The sequence below is a fragment of the Macaca fascicularis genome, chromosome 6 (genome assembly GCF_037993035.2).
Source record: "Macaca fascicularis isolate 582-1 chromosome 6, T2T-MFA8v1.1".
Lineage (NCBI taxonomy): Eukaryota > Metazoa > Chordata > Mammalia > Primates > Cercopithecidae > Macaca > Macaca fascicularis.
In genome coordinates, this window is record NC_088380.1 from 174550236 (window position 1) to 174562610 (window position 12375).

A 12375-nucleotide genomic window follows, 5' to 3' on the forward strand; every position below is an offset into this window, starting at 1 on the left:
ATGAGTCACCATGCCCAGCCCAATGTGGAACTTCTGAAAGAAAATATGTAGAAAGTACCTGGCATAGCAAACGTCAACTTCCTTACTTATGCTATTACCTTTATTGTAAGAGAGATAGAAACCCTTTGTCTTTTTTTCCTGCCTTTCAGCTTTTGTTATTTTGGGTTGTTTTGTTTTGTTTTTAATATGTCCATGTAGGATTTTAAAAAGTGTATCTTTGTCAATAATGCAAAACTTAAAAGTTGTCTGTCATTAAATACAGTTGTTCCCTTAAATATTGAGAACTTCAGGAGGAGGTGTCCTATTCATTCAGTCATTTATCCACACAATATTTGTCAAGTGTCTATGACAATATTTCATCAATACTAAAATGCACTCATTTGCAAGATGTATCATTATTTTATGTATGAATAAGAGAGGGAAAACTCAGCCAATTAAACTATGCCACACCCTCAGTTACAAGAGGGATTCCTACTTCAGAAGTCTTAAGTTAAGCAAAGAAATGTACAAGATAACATCAGCGAAATGCCGTCAGGGTGGAATTAATCCTCCAGGATGCTAGGCATAAGACACAAAGTTACACAAGATGCTGTCTCAGTGATGGGGGACAGAAAAGAACCAAGATCCACAGTTGGCTTCAACCCTCTCGCTCCCAAATACAGAGTCAACTCCAGTTTCATCCAGAGAAAATTCTTTTTCATGCCCCTTTTGGATCATTAAATGTCATACACTGATCACTGTCTCACCTTTGAGAAATACAGTGACCTGTTTAAATGGTCCCATTTTTAAATCACTTTTCTTCAAACAGGGCCAGTTTTAAATGGCTGTATGTCATCCCACCCATGGATGAGAGTGAAAATGGCTCTCATTATTTCAGCAGATCACATAAGCCATGCTGCAGGAGAGCAGGAGGTGAGAAGGTAGAGGGAATTCAATTTGATGATCACATGATCTTTCTTCCCCTGAACCTCCCCATTCAACTGAAGATTTTGTGTTGTGATCCCAAATGGGTCAAAATACAAGCTTGGAAAAGTTTTCTGAATAGTCTTTCTCTATTCTATATATACTTAATACAGATATGCCCCATTTCTCTTTCCTTACATTGAAGCCTGCTTGGCCAGAAATGTGCTTATGTTGGCTAATTTTTTTTAAGTAGTTGGCAAAATATGTTCCCGAGTGGAGGCAAAGTATTAGGGGAAGATTTTGGGGACAGGTGTACCATCAATGATTCTGACTCAGCCCATTGAAATGCACTCTTTGTATGTAGTTTGGGGAATTAAATTTTGGTGACAGAAAAAAAATTCCAAAAAGAGAAAGAGAAACTAAAAATAATAGGCTCTTCAAATCCAAATGAGAATTCTACTAATAGCGTCTTGGTGTGCCATGCCAGGCCCATGCTCCAGTCAATAGAGATTTTCTTTTGAAGGTAAGCAATTTAGAGAATGAATCTGCTCTGCCGTCTGGTTGGAGGATGGGTGCCAAGGTTAGATCTTTAAGGAAATAATCTTATTAGTCCCTCTTATTAAGGAAGCCTCTGCAGTGAGTAGACTTTGAACCTGCCTGATAAAAAGTAGGTCTTGTCAAACAGCTCACAGCTCCTAGTGAAAAGGTTGAACTTTGTTGGTTTAGATCATCCAATCCAAATGCAAACATGTTTCTAAGCTTCTGTTTGCATACTCTGGGAGGAAAAAAAGACTTCCTCTTTTTCCCTGACTCTGACACTAATAGTATTCTGAGGTGATGGCAGCTCCCATGGAAATTACTAAATCACTGTGTTAGTGGCGCATACATAAAGGCAAAAGTTTCCAGTGTAACTTGAAATGTAAAGCTTCCAATTGTCACTGTTTGGGTCCTTTTATTTCTTTAAATCTTCATTTTTTCCCCCTTAACGGAACCTGGTCTTCCCATTTCTCCACCATTACATCTCCGTACTGACCCCATCTGGAAGCTGTAAGGCTGAAATTTTGACAGCTTTGTCATTTTCATAGCTGTGAAGGTTGATGTCGAGCTTACAGGATTATTGCTCTCCAGGAATACTTCACTACAAAATCAAGCGGAAGGTCAAGAGAGGTGGAGAGAGGGAAAAAAAATAAAAAACTCTAATTAAATCAGGAAGGGCTGACTTGTGCCCTAAGAAATGCGTGCAACTTCAGGGAGAGCCATGCTTGTATCCAAGTGCAACAATTGGCCTCAGTGAGGGGCCGCATTTGTCACAAGAGACAACAAAGAAATTGCCATTAAAGCAAGCAGCTCCTTGAAGAACTGGCTTCATTCTTTGCTTTTACCCTGCTATTAAGGTCCTTCTCAAATCAGATTAAGGAAAGGCACTGTAACACATAGTTTCATTAGAGTAATGGAAAGAGGAGAGCAAGCGCTTTTCTTACGTCTTCTCCTTGGTTTCCGAGATTTGTGGCTTCTGGATACCAGCCTGGTATATAATGCAACCAGATAATAGTGGCCACGAAGAATGAAAGACACGTCTGAGACTTATGCTACTGAGAACAGAATTGAGAAGAGTCTTACTCCAAATTTTTGCATGATGTGTCCCTGCAAGGAGGAACTAGACACTGTGTAGAATCCCCAGAGTAGAGAATTCTCAGGTAGGATTTGCACAAACTGCATTTTAGTTCAGCAAATCCTACCTGAAACCTACTGATACAGTTTGGATATGTGTCCCCTCTAAATCTCATGTTAAATTGTAATCTTCATTGTTGGAGGTGGGGTCAGATGGGAGGTGTTTGGGTTATGGGGATGGATCCCTCATGGCTTGGTGCTGTCTGTGCAATAGTGAGTTCTCGTGAGATCTGGTTGTTTAAGTGTGTGGCATGCACACTCCCTCCACTCTCTCTCTTGCTCCTGACTCCACCATGTGATGTGCAAGCTTCTGCTTCACCTTCTGCCATGAGTCAAAGCTCCCTGAGGCCTCCCCACAAGCCAAGCAGAGGCAGGTGCCACGCTTCTTGTACAGCCTGCAGAATCATCAGCCACTTAAGCCTCTTTTCTTTATAAACTACCCAGTCTCAGACATTTATTTATGGAAATACAAGAACGACCTAATACACCTACTGTGTGCCAAATATTTGGCAAGACATTAATGATTCAAAGAAGTCATGGATAGAGTTCTGTGTTTAACCCATTTATGCTGGAGGTTGCAGATTTTTGTGTGTGAAAAATAGACCTTGGCGATGACCTTGAGCAGTAGGATATGAATAACTCCCACCAGCTTAGCGTTCCAATAGTGGAACACTAGGCATATACAGGTTAATAGAGGTTTAAGAGAGATGAGCAAATACTACATATATAAGGTGGGATAATCATAACTGTAAAAATTATTGAGCAGCTACCATGTGCAGGTCACTGGTTTAAGTGCTGTGCAGAAAAAAATTTATTTAATATAAAGGTCAGACTATTATGCCTAGAGCACACACGCAAGGACGTCATTTCAGCTGTGGAAGGTAAAGGACATGGAAAGTTCCCTGCAAAAAGGGATATAAATGTGTATTGAAGGATGGATAAGAATTATACCCAATGTTTAAAAAATAGAGGAGTGGAAGATAAAACCTTTCTAAATTTAGTAAACTTCATAAATAAAGACGTAAAGTGCTACATAAGATGACATCATCCAAGAAAATATAGTATTCCTGCAGCACAAAGTAAAACGCAGGTGATAGAAAAGGGGCTGAAGATGATGGAATGTAATGAAGGCTTTGTCGGGAGCCGAGGGAGAATTTTTAAGTAGGGCTGATGTTCAGATTTCCATTTTGGAAAGATCATCCTAGGGCACTGCTTCTGTCCCTGCTGAAGTGGTAATTGTGCCAGTTTGCCTTGTAGATCTGGCTTGAAGACAATCCACTCTCTGAGTGCAGGCACTGCCCCTGGAGGGGGCATCTGTGTAGAACCCTCAGGATCAGGCATCCCAGCATTCTATTTGTTGACTTAAATGGGAAGAATGAAGATTTTTTATTTCTTTAATTTATTGGTGAATGCTGCTCATGGAAATTTAATGCTGCTGTATCAAATTAAATGCGCCAGGATTTCTTAGAAAGAGTTGCATTCTTTAAGCGCCAGCCTGAGTGTGTATCCTGCTGATATCCTTTTATGTCTACGGAAAAGACCCTCCCTGGACAGTTGGCTGCAGCAGACAGTAACCCCTTCTTCGCCAGGCTTGAGCCTGAGGATATCTGTGTTTTATACTCACAGGCCAAGGAGAACCATCTTTCTGAGCAATGCCTATCTTTGATGGCTAGATGATATGACCAAGGGACAAGGCAAATGAGAAAGGCAGTGAGAGGAGAAAGGGGCAGAAGAGAAACAATAATATGTTGTGAACCACAGTGAGGGACCTGATGCCACGCAGACTGGTGACCACATCCCTGGGATTCATTCTACTGAGACTTAGCACTGCAAAAAAGGCAGGCTACAGGGCATAAGAAATATGAAATAATTTATCAGGCCAGAAAGTTATACTCATTTCCTTTCTATTTTGCTGCAGGTTAAGCTTTCCTTCGTGCTTCTGTAGGGCAGCTGCTGGAAATACAAAGACTTGTATCCAGCACCAGAAAGTGCCAGACTTTCCTGGCCACCTCTGCTGGGGGTGGAAGCTCCATTTCTTCATGAGCAGTGGCTGGGCCTCTGCATTCTGAGGGAGATGTGTGCATCCCAGTTAGTAGAGATGGGATGAGGTTGTAAGATTGTATGAGTCTCCAAAATATTTCTAGCAGGGAAATAAAGAAGTCAAACCAACCCAGATAAATGATTTGTAAGGCTTTTAGAGGAAGGGGAAATACTATATGTCTGCCCAGGGTTCTGAAAAAGGGTCCTTTTGCTGAAGAGCTTACAAGTTCTGCGCGCGCACACACACACACACACACACACACACACACACACACACACAGTGGAACTAAGGTCAGCACTGGAAACCACTGTGCTATGGCAGAAAGAGTGTTGCAGTGTTGGAGGAGCAGGAAGATGCATGTCTCTTGAAAACCTGGGTTTTGCTTCTGGGCTTGCAACTGTGGCAGCATTTTTTTTCTCTCTCTCTGTTCCCCATACCGTGCCATGATACAAAGCAAACATTCCATTGACAGTATGTTGACAAACTGAAGCCTTCAACCACTGGCCCAGTCAGCAGCCTGACCAATCACAGTTCCAACCTCTCCCTTCCTCTCACCGCATCCCTTACTCCCCAGATTTCTCAGGAACAGGCTGTGCCCCCAGTGGATCATTTCAGGTCTGTGGAGCCTTCATAAGTCCTAACCACAGATCAGCTTTCTAAATAGAGAAGGTGATGAATTTTTAAATCCTTGAACCTATGCTATAATCATCTTTCCACCACCCTACATATTACAATGCAGGAAGTCAACAGAAGTGTTTTCTTATGGTTCTGGCAACATGAAATATTGATAGGGACGGGAGCGTGGGCTTGGTGTTGAGGTTCACGTACAATGAAGGTAGCAGTTCTCATCCCAGCTTCTCATCGTCCACCTTTCTTTTCTGACACTTAGGACATGAAGAAAGCTCCATACCCGTGATACTCAAGGCTAGTTCAATGAAAGCTCTTAAAAAGCTGTGCAATGAAATCTGTCTAAAAAGGTCTTTATCAGTCTCCAGGGGCCAATTGCTAATGCAGCTAATACACGTTTGATCTATGCAGATGATTTTTCCTTTGTCCTCAAGGGAATCTCCACAAACACTTTGGGTTTACATGGTGCCAAGCCCAAGTAGCCTGTCGGAAAACAAATAGCATTTTAACACATTCAAGCATCAGTCCCCAGGATGAAAAGTAGCACGTAGACTCTTCTCTGAGTTTTCTAGCTGGGCTATAGGACATAATGAAAACTTCATTTTTAGAACATTTCTTTTCCTAGTGACATTTCAGTCAGAGGAACTGCATTCTGAAGGGGAAAAGGCACAAAGTAGACACTCTGATTCAAAAAGAAGAAGAAGAAGAAGAAAAACAATAAAGCAAAAAAGAATAAAATGTTATATAGGACAGTATTTCCAAATGCACATATGGGTGCCATGTACCAATCTGTGTGGTGCAAGTATGCAAGATATCCTTAAGAGGCACATGGTTGAAGGTTTTTATTTTTTAAAAAGTTTTAATATTTATTTATTGTAATATATTTTAGAAAATATATATTATATACATATATAGAGATAGTGATATAAATGTAGTTATGTATAGCTAGCACATCCAAGCTGTGATTTTATGGATATTATTAACTAAGATGAAACTAAAGTTAGAAACAATAAGTCAATTTGCAGAAAAATTTTTTTTTATTATTATACTTTAAGTTCTAGGGTACATGTGCACAACATGCAGGTTTGTTACATATGTATACATGTGTCATGTTGGTGTGCTGCACCCATTAACTCGTCATTTACATTAGGTATATCTCCTAATGCTATCCCTCCCCCCTCCCCGCTCCCCACAATAGGCCCCGGTGTGTGATGTTCCCCTTCCTGTGTCCAAGTGATCTCATAAGTGTTCAATTCCCATCTACGAGTGAGAACATGTGGTGTTTGGTTTTCTGTTCTTGCGATAGTTTGCTGAGAATGATGGTTTCCAGCTGCATCCATGTCCCTACAAAGGACACAAACTCATCCTTTTTTATGGCTGCATAGTATTCCATGGTATATATGTGCCACATTTTCTTAATCCAGTGCAGAAAAATACTAAGTAAAGGAAAGAATTGAAGACTAGATGGAACTGCAGCTCCACCAGCTCCAATCAGGGAGGACTGGATAGAAAACACACCCAGAAGGTGTGAGGAAGTGGCTAAAGTGGGAAATGCTGATGGAGAGAAATTCCCCATGTGTTAATAGAGGAGGCAGAGCCAGCGGTCAGTGGGATGAGTGTGAATCTACTTTTCCTGGAATGTCTGTCTCCTTACAGAGACGTCAACTGCAACAGAATCCATGTGGCTCCTGCACACGTTCTCTGTTGTCTGAAGTTTTGTTTTCTTTGTGGTTTTAAGCAGAAAATCACACATGTTCATGCTCCCTCAATCTGACATGTCTTATTAACCCTTTGCATGTGACTTCCATAGGGTGGGATATTGCAGGACACTCAGGAGATGTGCCTTTCAGAGAAGGATTCCCCTCAAAAGAGTGGACTCTGCACTGGACTCAAGTGAAAGGAGAGAGTTTGTAACTCTCCCATAATATATCTGAGCCCATGATAGAAAGAGGATAGCAGCTCCGAGTTACCAAATCTTCAGTATCTTCCAGGCATGACATATTAAATCTCATCCTCAGATGAGCTAAGTGAACCAAGCACCATTATTCTCATTGTTGTATTTATGGGGAGGCTAAAGTGGGAGACTTACACAGCTAGGAGGAGATTCAAAGCCAATTGTGTCTGACCAAGAGGTTGGACTTCTTCACAAGTTATAGTAAGAGGCCATGCTTAGGCTGTGAACACTTTTGGGGAATGGCCTCTCCTATAGCTTTGGTTCTATCCACAACAGAACCTATGTGAATCCTACAAAGCCTTCCTTAGAATAATGCCCACAGCAACTGTCCTCCCTAGCAATAGGACATCACAGAACAAGAAAACATTGACTATGATCTTTTTTCTTGGAAAAGGGTGGTAGAGTCGGGGGGATGGTTCACGTGGGAGAACGAGGGGGAAAATAAAATAATGAATTCATACAGATGAGAGGGATGCTCATGTATACACTGGGAATCCCATGTATAGACCGGGATGCTCTTCCCAGATCAGTAGTGAGCCCCTACATGACACTGAGAAGATCTCCTCTTTCCCCTGACCTTTTTTGTTCCCTCCATAGTATGAGGGGTTTGGTCTAAAGGATCACTTAAGTCCCATTATGATCCTCTGTGTGTGTGTGTGTGTGTGTGTGTGTCTGTGTGTGTGTCTGTGTGTGTGTGTGTGTTTCCTCCTCTGATGTAGAATAGCTCAGAAAGAAGGAGTTGCCCTGGAGAGTGGTCGCTAAAACAATAGGGAAACAATAGAGAAACCTTACCTTCACGGGTGACTCAGTCTGAGAAAAAACAAAACAGCCACATTATCATAAAGGATCCCAAGAAGTATACAGAAGGCACCTCTTTCTGGCGCAGAAGGGAAGGGAAGGTGTGGAGAACATGAAGCCACACTCTACCCCCTTCCTGTATTCCCTTTGAGCTCTCTACCTGCTTCTTTCTTGGTCAGCCACAACTTAGAATCAACCAAGTTTTTGAATTAGCTTGTATAGACAAGAAATGCTGTGAGCCCTCCTTCTAAAGACCTTACCTTTAACTTCAGGAAACAAGACTGCTTTTCTCCTGCTTCATTTGCAAAAGTTATTCAGATGAGGATTATACAGTTTCTGAATCTTCTCTGCCACTTTCTGCCACGTTATTTATTTATTTATTTATTTATTTATTTATTTTTGAGACGGAGTCTCGCTCTGTCTCCCAGGCCGGAGTGCAGTGGCACGATCGCTCTGTCGCCCAGGCTGGAGTGCAGTGGCGTGATCTCGGCTCACTACAAGCTCCGCCTCCCGGGTTCACGCCATTCTCCTGCCTCAGCCTTCCAAGCAGCTGGGACTACAGTCTCCTGCCACCACGCCCGGCTAATTTTTTTGTATTTTTAGTAGAGACGGAGTTTCACCGTGTTAGCCAGGATGGTCTCGATCTCCAGACCTCGTGATTCGCCCGCCTCGGCCTCCCAAAGTACTGGGATTACAGGCGTGAGCCACCGCGCCCGGCCGGCAATTTTCTAAGCCACCAATTTAAAGATAGCCTTAAACAACTGTTCTGCCCCTGTGGAAACAGGAAGTAGATGCCTCAGGCAGTTCCTTGGGTTGCTGTGTTGGAAGGAATGGAAGTTTCTCAATTCTGCCGCCAGTGAGACACAACTTTACCTCAGCAGTGCATATTTAGGGACAGTCATCGTTAGAAATTGAGTGGGAGCTTCCACATGGAAAAAAAAAAAAAACGCTAGAATTTAAAGACCACCAAGAGTGCCTACATATTGTTTATAAGACAAAGACAGACCTGTGTTTTACAACAAGCATTCTTAACCCCGCACATTGTGAAAGTACAAATGGCCTAGCAAAGTCAGAATGATCGGGGTGAAGTATACCTTGGAAGACAAGAAATGTTCAACTTCGTGCTGGCTATACCATTAGTAGGTACCATGGAAGTACATACTAAATAAGGGGAAAATAAGAGAAATGCTAACTTAATGAAGCAAAATCATGACTTGTATTAGAAAGTGATTAGCTGAGATCTGTGCAGTGAATAAAACAGGGCCGTGTTACAACTTGATTTGGTTGATGTGTTTCAGAAGGACTCGTAATTCATGTTCCAACTAGAGAAATAACTTCAGCGAATGATGCAATATATCGTATTTTTGTTCAGGTGTTTTGACAGGAAGCAAACGATAGAGTTGTTTGGAACTCTCATTGAGAGATGGATCTTAATGATGTTCATGCAGTCCAGCACTGGGATATAGTATGCTGATATTTCCTAGCAGAGAAAATGTTGTAGAATCTGCTGCTTCTGAAGATTTATAATTTTGATAGCCTTTGTTTATGTAAGCAAGAAGTGTGATTAGTACTTCAAATAACTGCATATTCAAGATCTCTTTTGTTTGTTTATGCAGAAAAGGGTGCAATTATCTATTTAACTATATCATTAGAGAAAAATATATGGAAAAAACTTCTGTAGTCTTCAAAGATATTAATAACTTATATGTGTGATGCCATCTTATGAAAAGACAGCCTTTATAAAATATGAAGAGTTTGAAGTATTGCTTTTCTTACTCAAAAGATTTAGAAGTGACCATCAAAACCATTAGATAGTTAGATGGCTTACCGAACTGTGGAAAGTAGAACATTTTCTCCATAAAGTAGGACATTAAAATCAAAATTTAAAGCAATCTCTGTCTGAAAAAAAAAATGTGTTCAGTAAAAAGTTAAATACTGGTCATGTAAGCTCAGTATTAACGTAGAGAGGCTGGATTGAATCAAAACCAATTTGTCAGATAGTGAGATGGCACGCTAGCTATGAGTTCCGCTGGTTTTGCCTTCAGCCTTGTGGGGGAATGGTGGGGACATTTGATAGGAAGTCAGTCCTGTGGGTTCCAGCCCAGCTCTGCTGGGGGCATGAATTTGAGCAAGTCCCTTCATCTGTCCTGTCGCCTTTGTCCTCCTTTAGGAAATGCCAGTTTTGCATTAGATTGGAAGTTCTCAGCCTCTGTTCCCTGTAGCTTGGGAGATGGGATGTATAGATAAGAAAGAGGAAGATTCTAGAGGGTGCAGCTCATAGTCACTTTCTTCCCCCCATCTCCTGTACAGCAGCCGGGTTTTGGGTATCAAAAACCTGAAATAGTGTTACTTTACAGTTAAATGAATAGAAAGGTGTTCAGTTGATGTTGAAAACTATAGAATCTCCTTTCTAAAAAGGTAACTTTCATGATCCTTCTCTTAATGCTCTCAGTTTTTATACTCTTTAGTTTTTATTGACATCTCTGTCATGGGGCAGCTCATCTAGACAAGTTTATTGAAGGCAAATGATAGTGATGACTACGGTGCTTTGCACACAGATTGTCAATAACAATCTGGTTGTTTGGGGAGCACTTAGAGATGTGGTTCATACATGTGTGAACCTCGTCAGTGTAAGTTTTGTGCCATTTAACTGATAACATTTTGAAAATTTATAATAGCTGAGGGTTATCATAAGCTCATAAGATGCTAGGCACAGAGCTAAGTACTTTACATTTCTTACTAAATCCTCGAAAATAATATGGTCTCATTACCCATAGTTTCCAGATGAGGAAACTGAGTCTCAAGGAGAATGAACAACTTGCCCAAGGCCACGGGGTCAGCATATGACTGGCAGACCCTTAGGCCTTCACACATCACAGCACTCAGGGCAGCAAGGGAGTCCCCAAGGGATCTTTGCTAAGACTTTTAGCCTGAGGTCAGCTTCTAAGTTGATTATGACTTAGTTATTACAAAAAGACATAATTTTCTTCAACAATCTTCATTCCAAGGAACAGTCTTTGTTCTCATCACTGCAGTTAGTTGCTTTTAAACCCTATTCGAAAAATTGCAACGTGGGTTGGATTCCTTAGTGGAAAGGACGAGAGGAACCACTTCAAGCTGAGAGCACAGTTGTTTCCAGATGTGGCCAGGGCCTCCTTAAAGGTTAGCGGGCTGGATAACCCAGCATTCTGGGCCTAGGGAACAGACACACCCACATAACATCATCCCACAGGGCAATCTGTATCCTTTACTTTTTGCCATTCATCCAGTTTTGGGGTAGCTATGTTGTATCATTGTGTGGTGTGTGACTCTGTGTGTGTGTGTGTGTGTGTGTTCTCTAATGCTACGCTTTATTCATTTATTGCTGAGGGAAGTCCTGCTTCTTCCTGCACTGGAGCCCAATTCCCATTGCTTTTCTAATGTGTGCACTGGAGAGTGGGACTTCCCCTGTCCAGGCTCTGATCTACTGACCTGCACTGTGTTCTCTGTCCATTGCTTCCATCTCAGACAGTGCTTTTCCTCCCAAGATATCTGAGTTGGGTTGGACAAAGTCATTGGAAGTGACAGTCACTTAAAAAAAAAGAAAGAAAGAAAAGTAGCAAAACACAGGAATGCATGTTCAGGGGAAGCCGCTGAGAGAAGCAGGTGGCTCTTGCCTCCTCGTGTTCTTGGATGAGACAACTGACTCTCCCCAAGCTGACTCCTTGCTTAGATGAACTGACTTAACTGTGAGGTCCTGCCAAAAGTTGTTTCACTAAGCGGTGCCTGGGGCTTTCACAAAGTGAAGTCACCTCTGCATGCCAAGCAGGGACTCTCCAGCTAGACACTGGGGGAATTTCATAGACTTCTCACTACTCCTCCAAAAGAGGAAGTTCCTGTCATCATCTTACCTTTACCATGCCAGGGTGCAGTTCATTCTGCCTGGGGCTAATATGCCCAGCTCATAATGTGCTGTTGAGTATAGAGAAGGGAAATGGCGGACTGTGACTTGGAGAATTGTTCATTTTACTGAAGAGAAGGCTTGAGGACAGAATCATTGCTCTACTTGGCTAAATCTGTGGTCTTCCTGTCTAGTGCTGTGGCTTCAATGGGGCACCAAGGAGCATTTGTGGAGTGAGCGTGATTGCTCTCCATCCAGCTAGGAAGGTTAGTCATGTCACCGAATATTCCTTACTTCCCTTAACAGCCCATTCTAAATCAATCTTCCATGAATTTATCAAAATGTTTTTTGTATTGCCTCAACTTTGCTGCTTCCATGTCAATTTCCTCAACCCAGGGAGGCCACGTGAAGGGCATTTCCCAAACTGTTATCTGAACCTTCCTCCCTGGAGTGTCTTCTGCTCACTCCGGGGAAAGAGTCCTTTTCCCTGGGCTCATTTGC

The 12375-nt window shown here is 41.9% G+C and overlaps 1 protein-coding gene across 13 annotated transcripts in view; it reads left to right on the plus strand.

The window, feature by feature from the left end:
• The window catches only part of TENM2 (teneurin transmembrane protein 2), a 1286794-nt gene that overhangs the window by 831433 nt on the left and 442986 nt on the right, over positions 1–12375 (plus strand). The window lies entirely within an intron of this gene.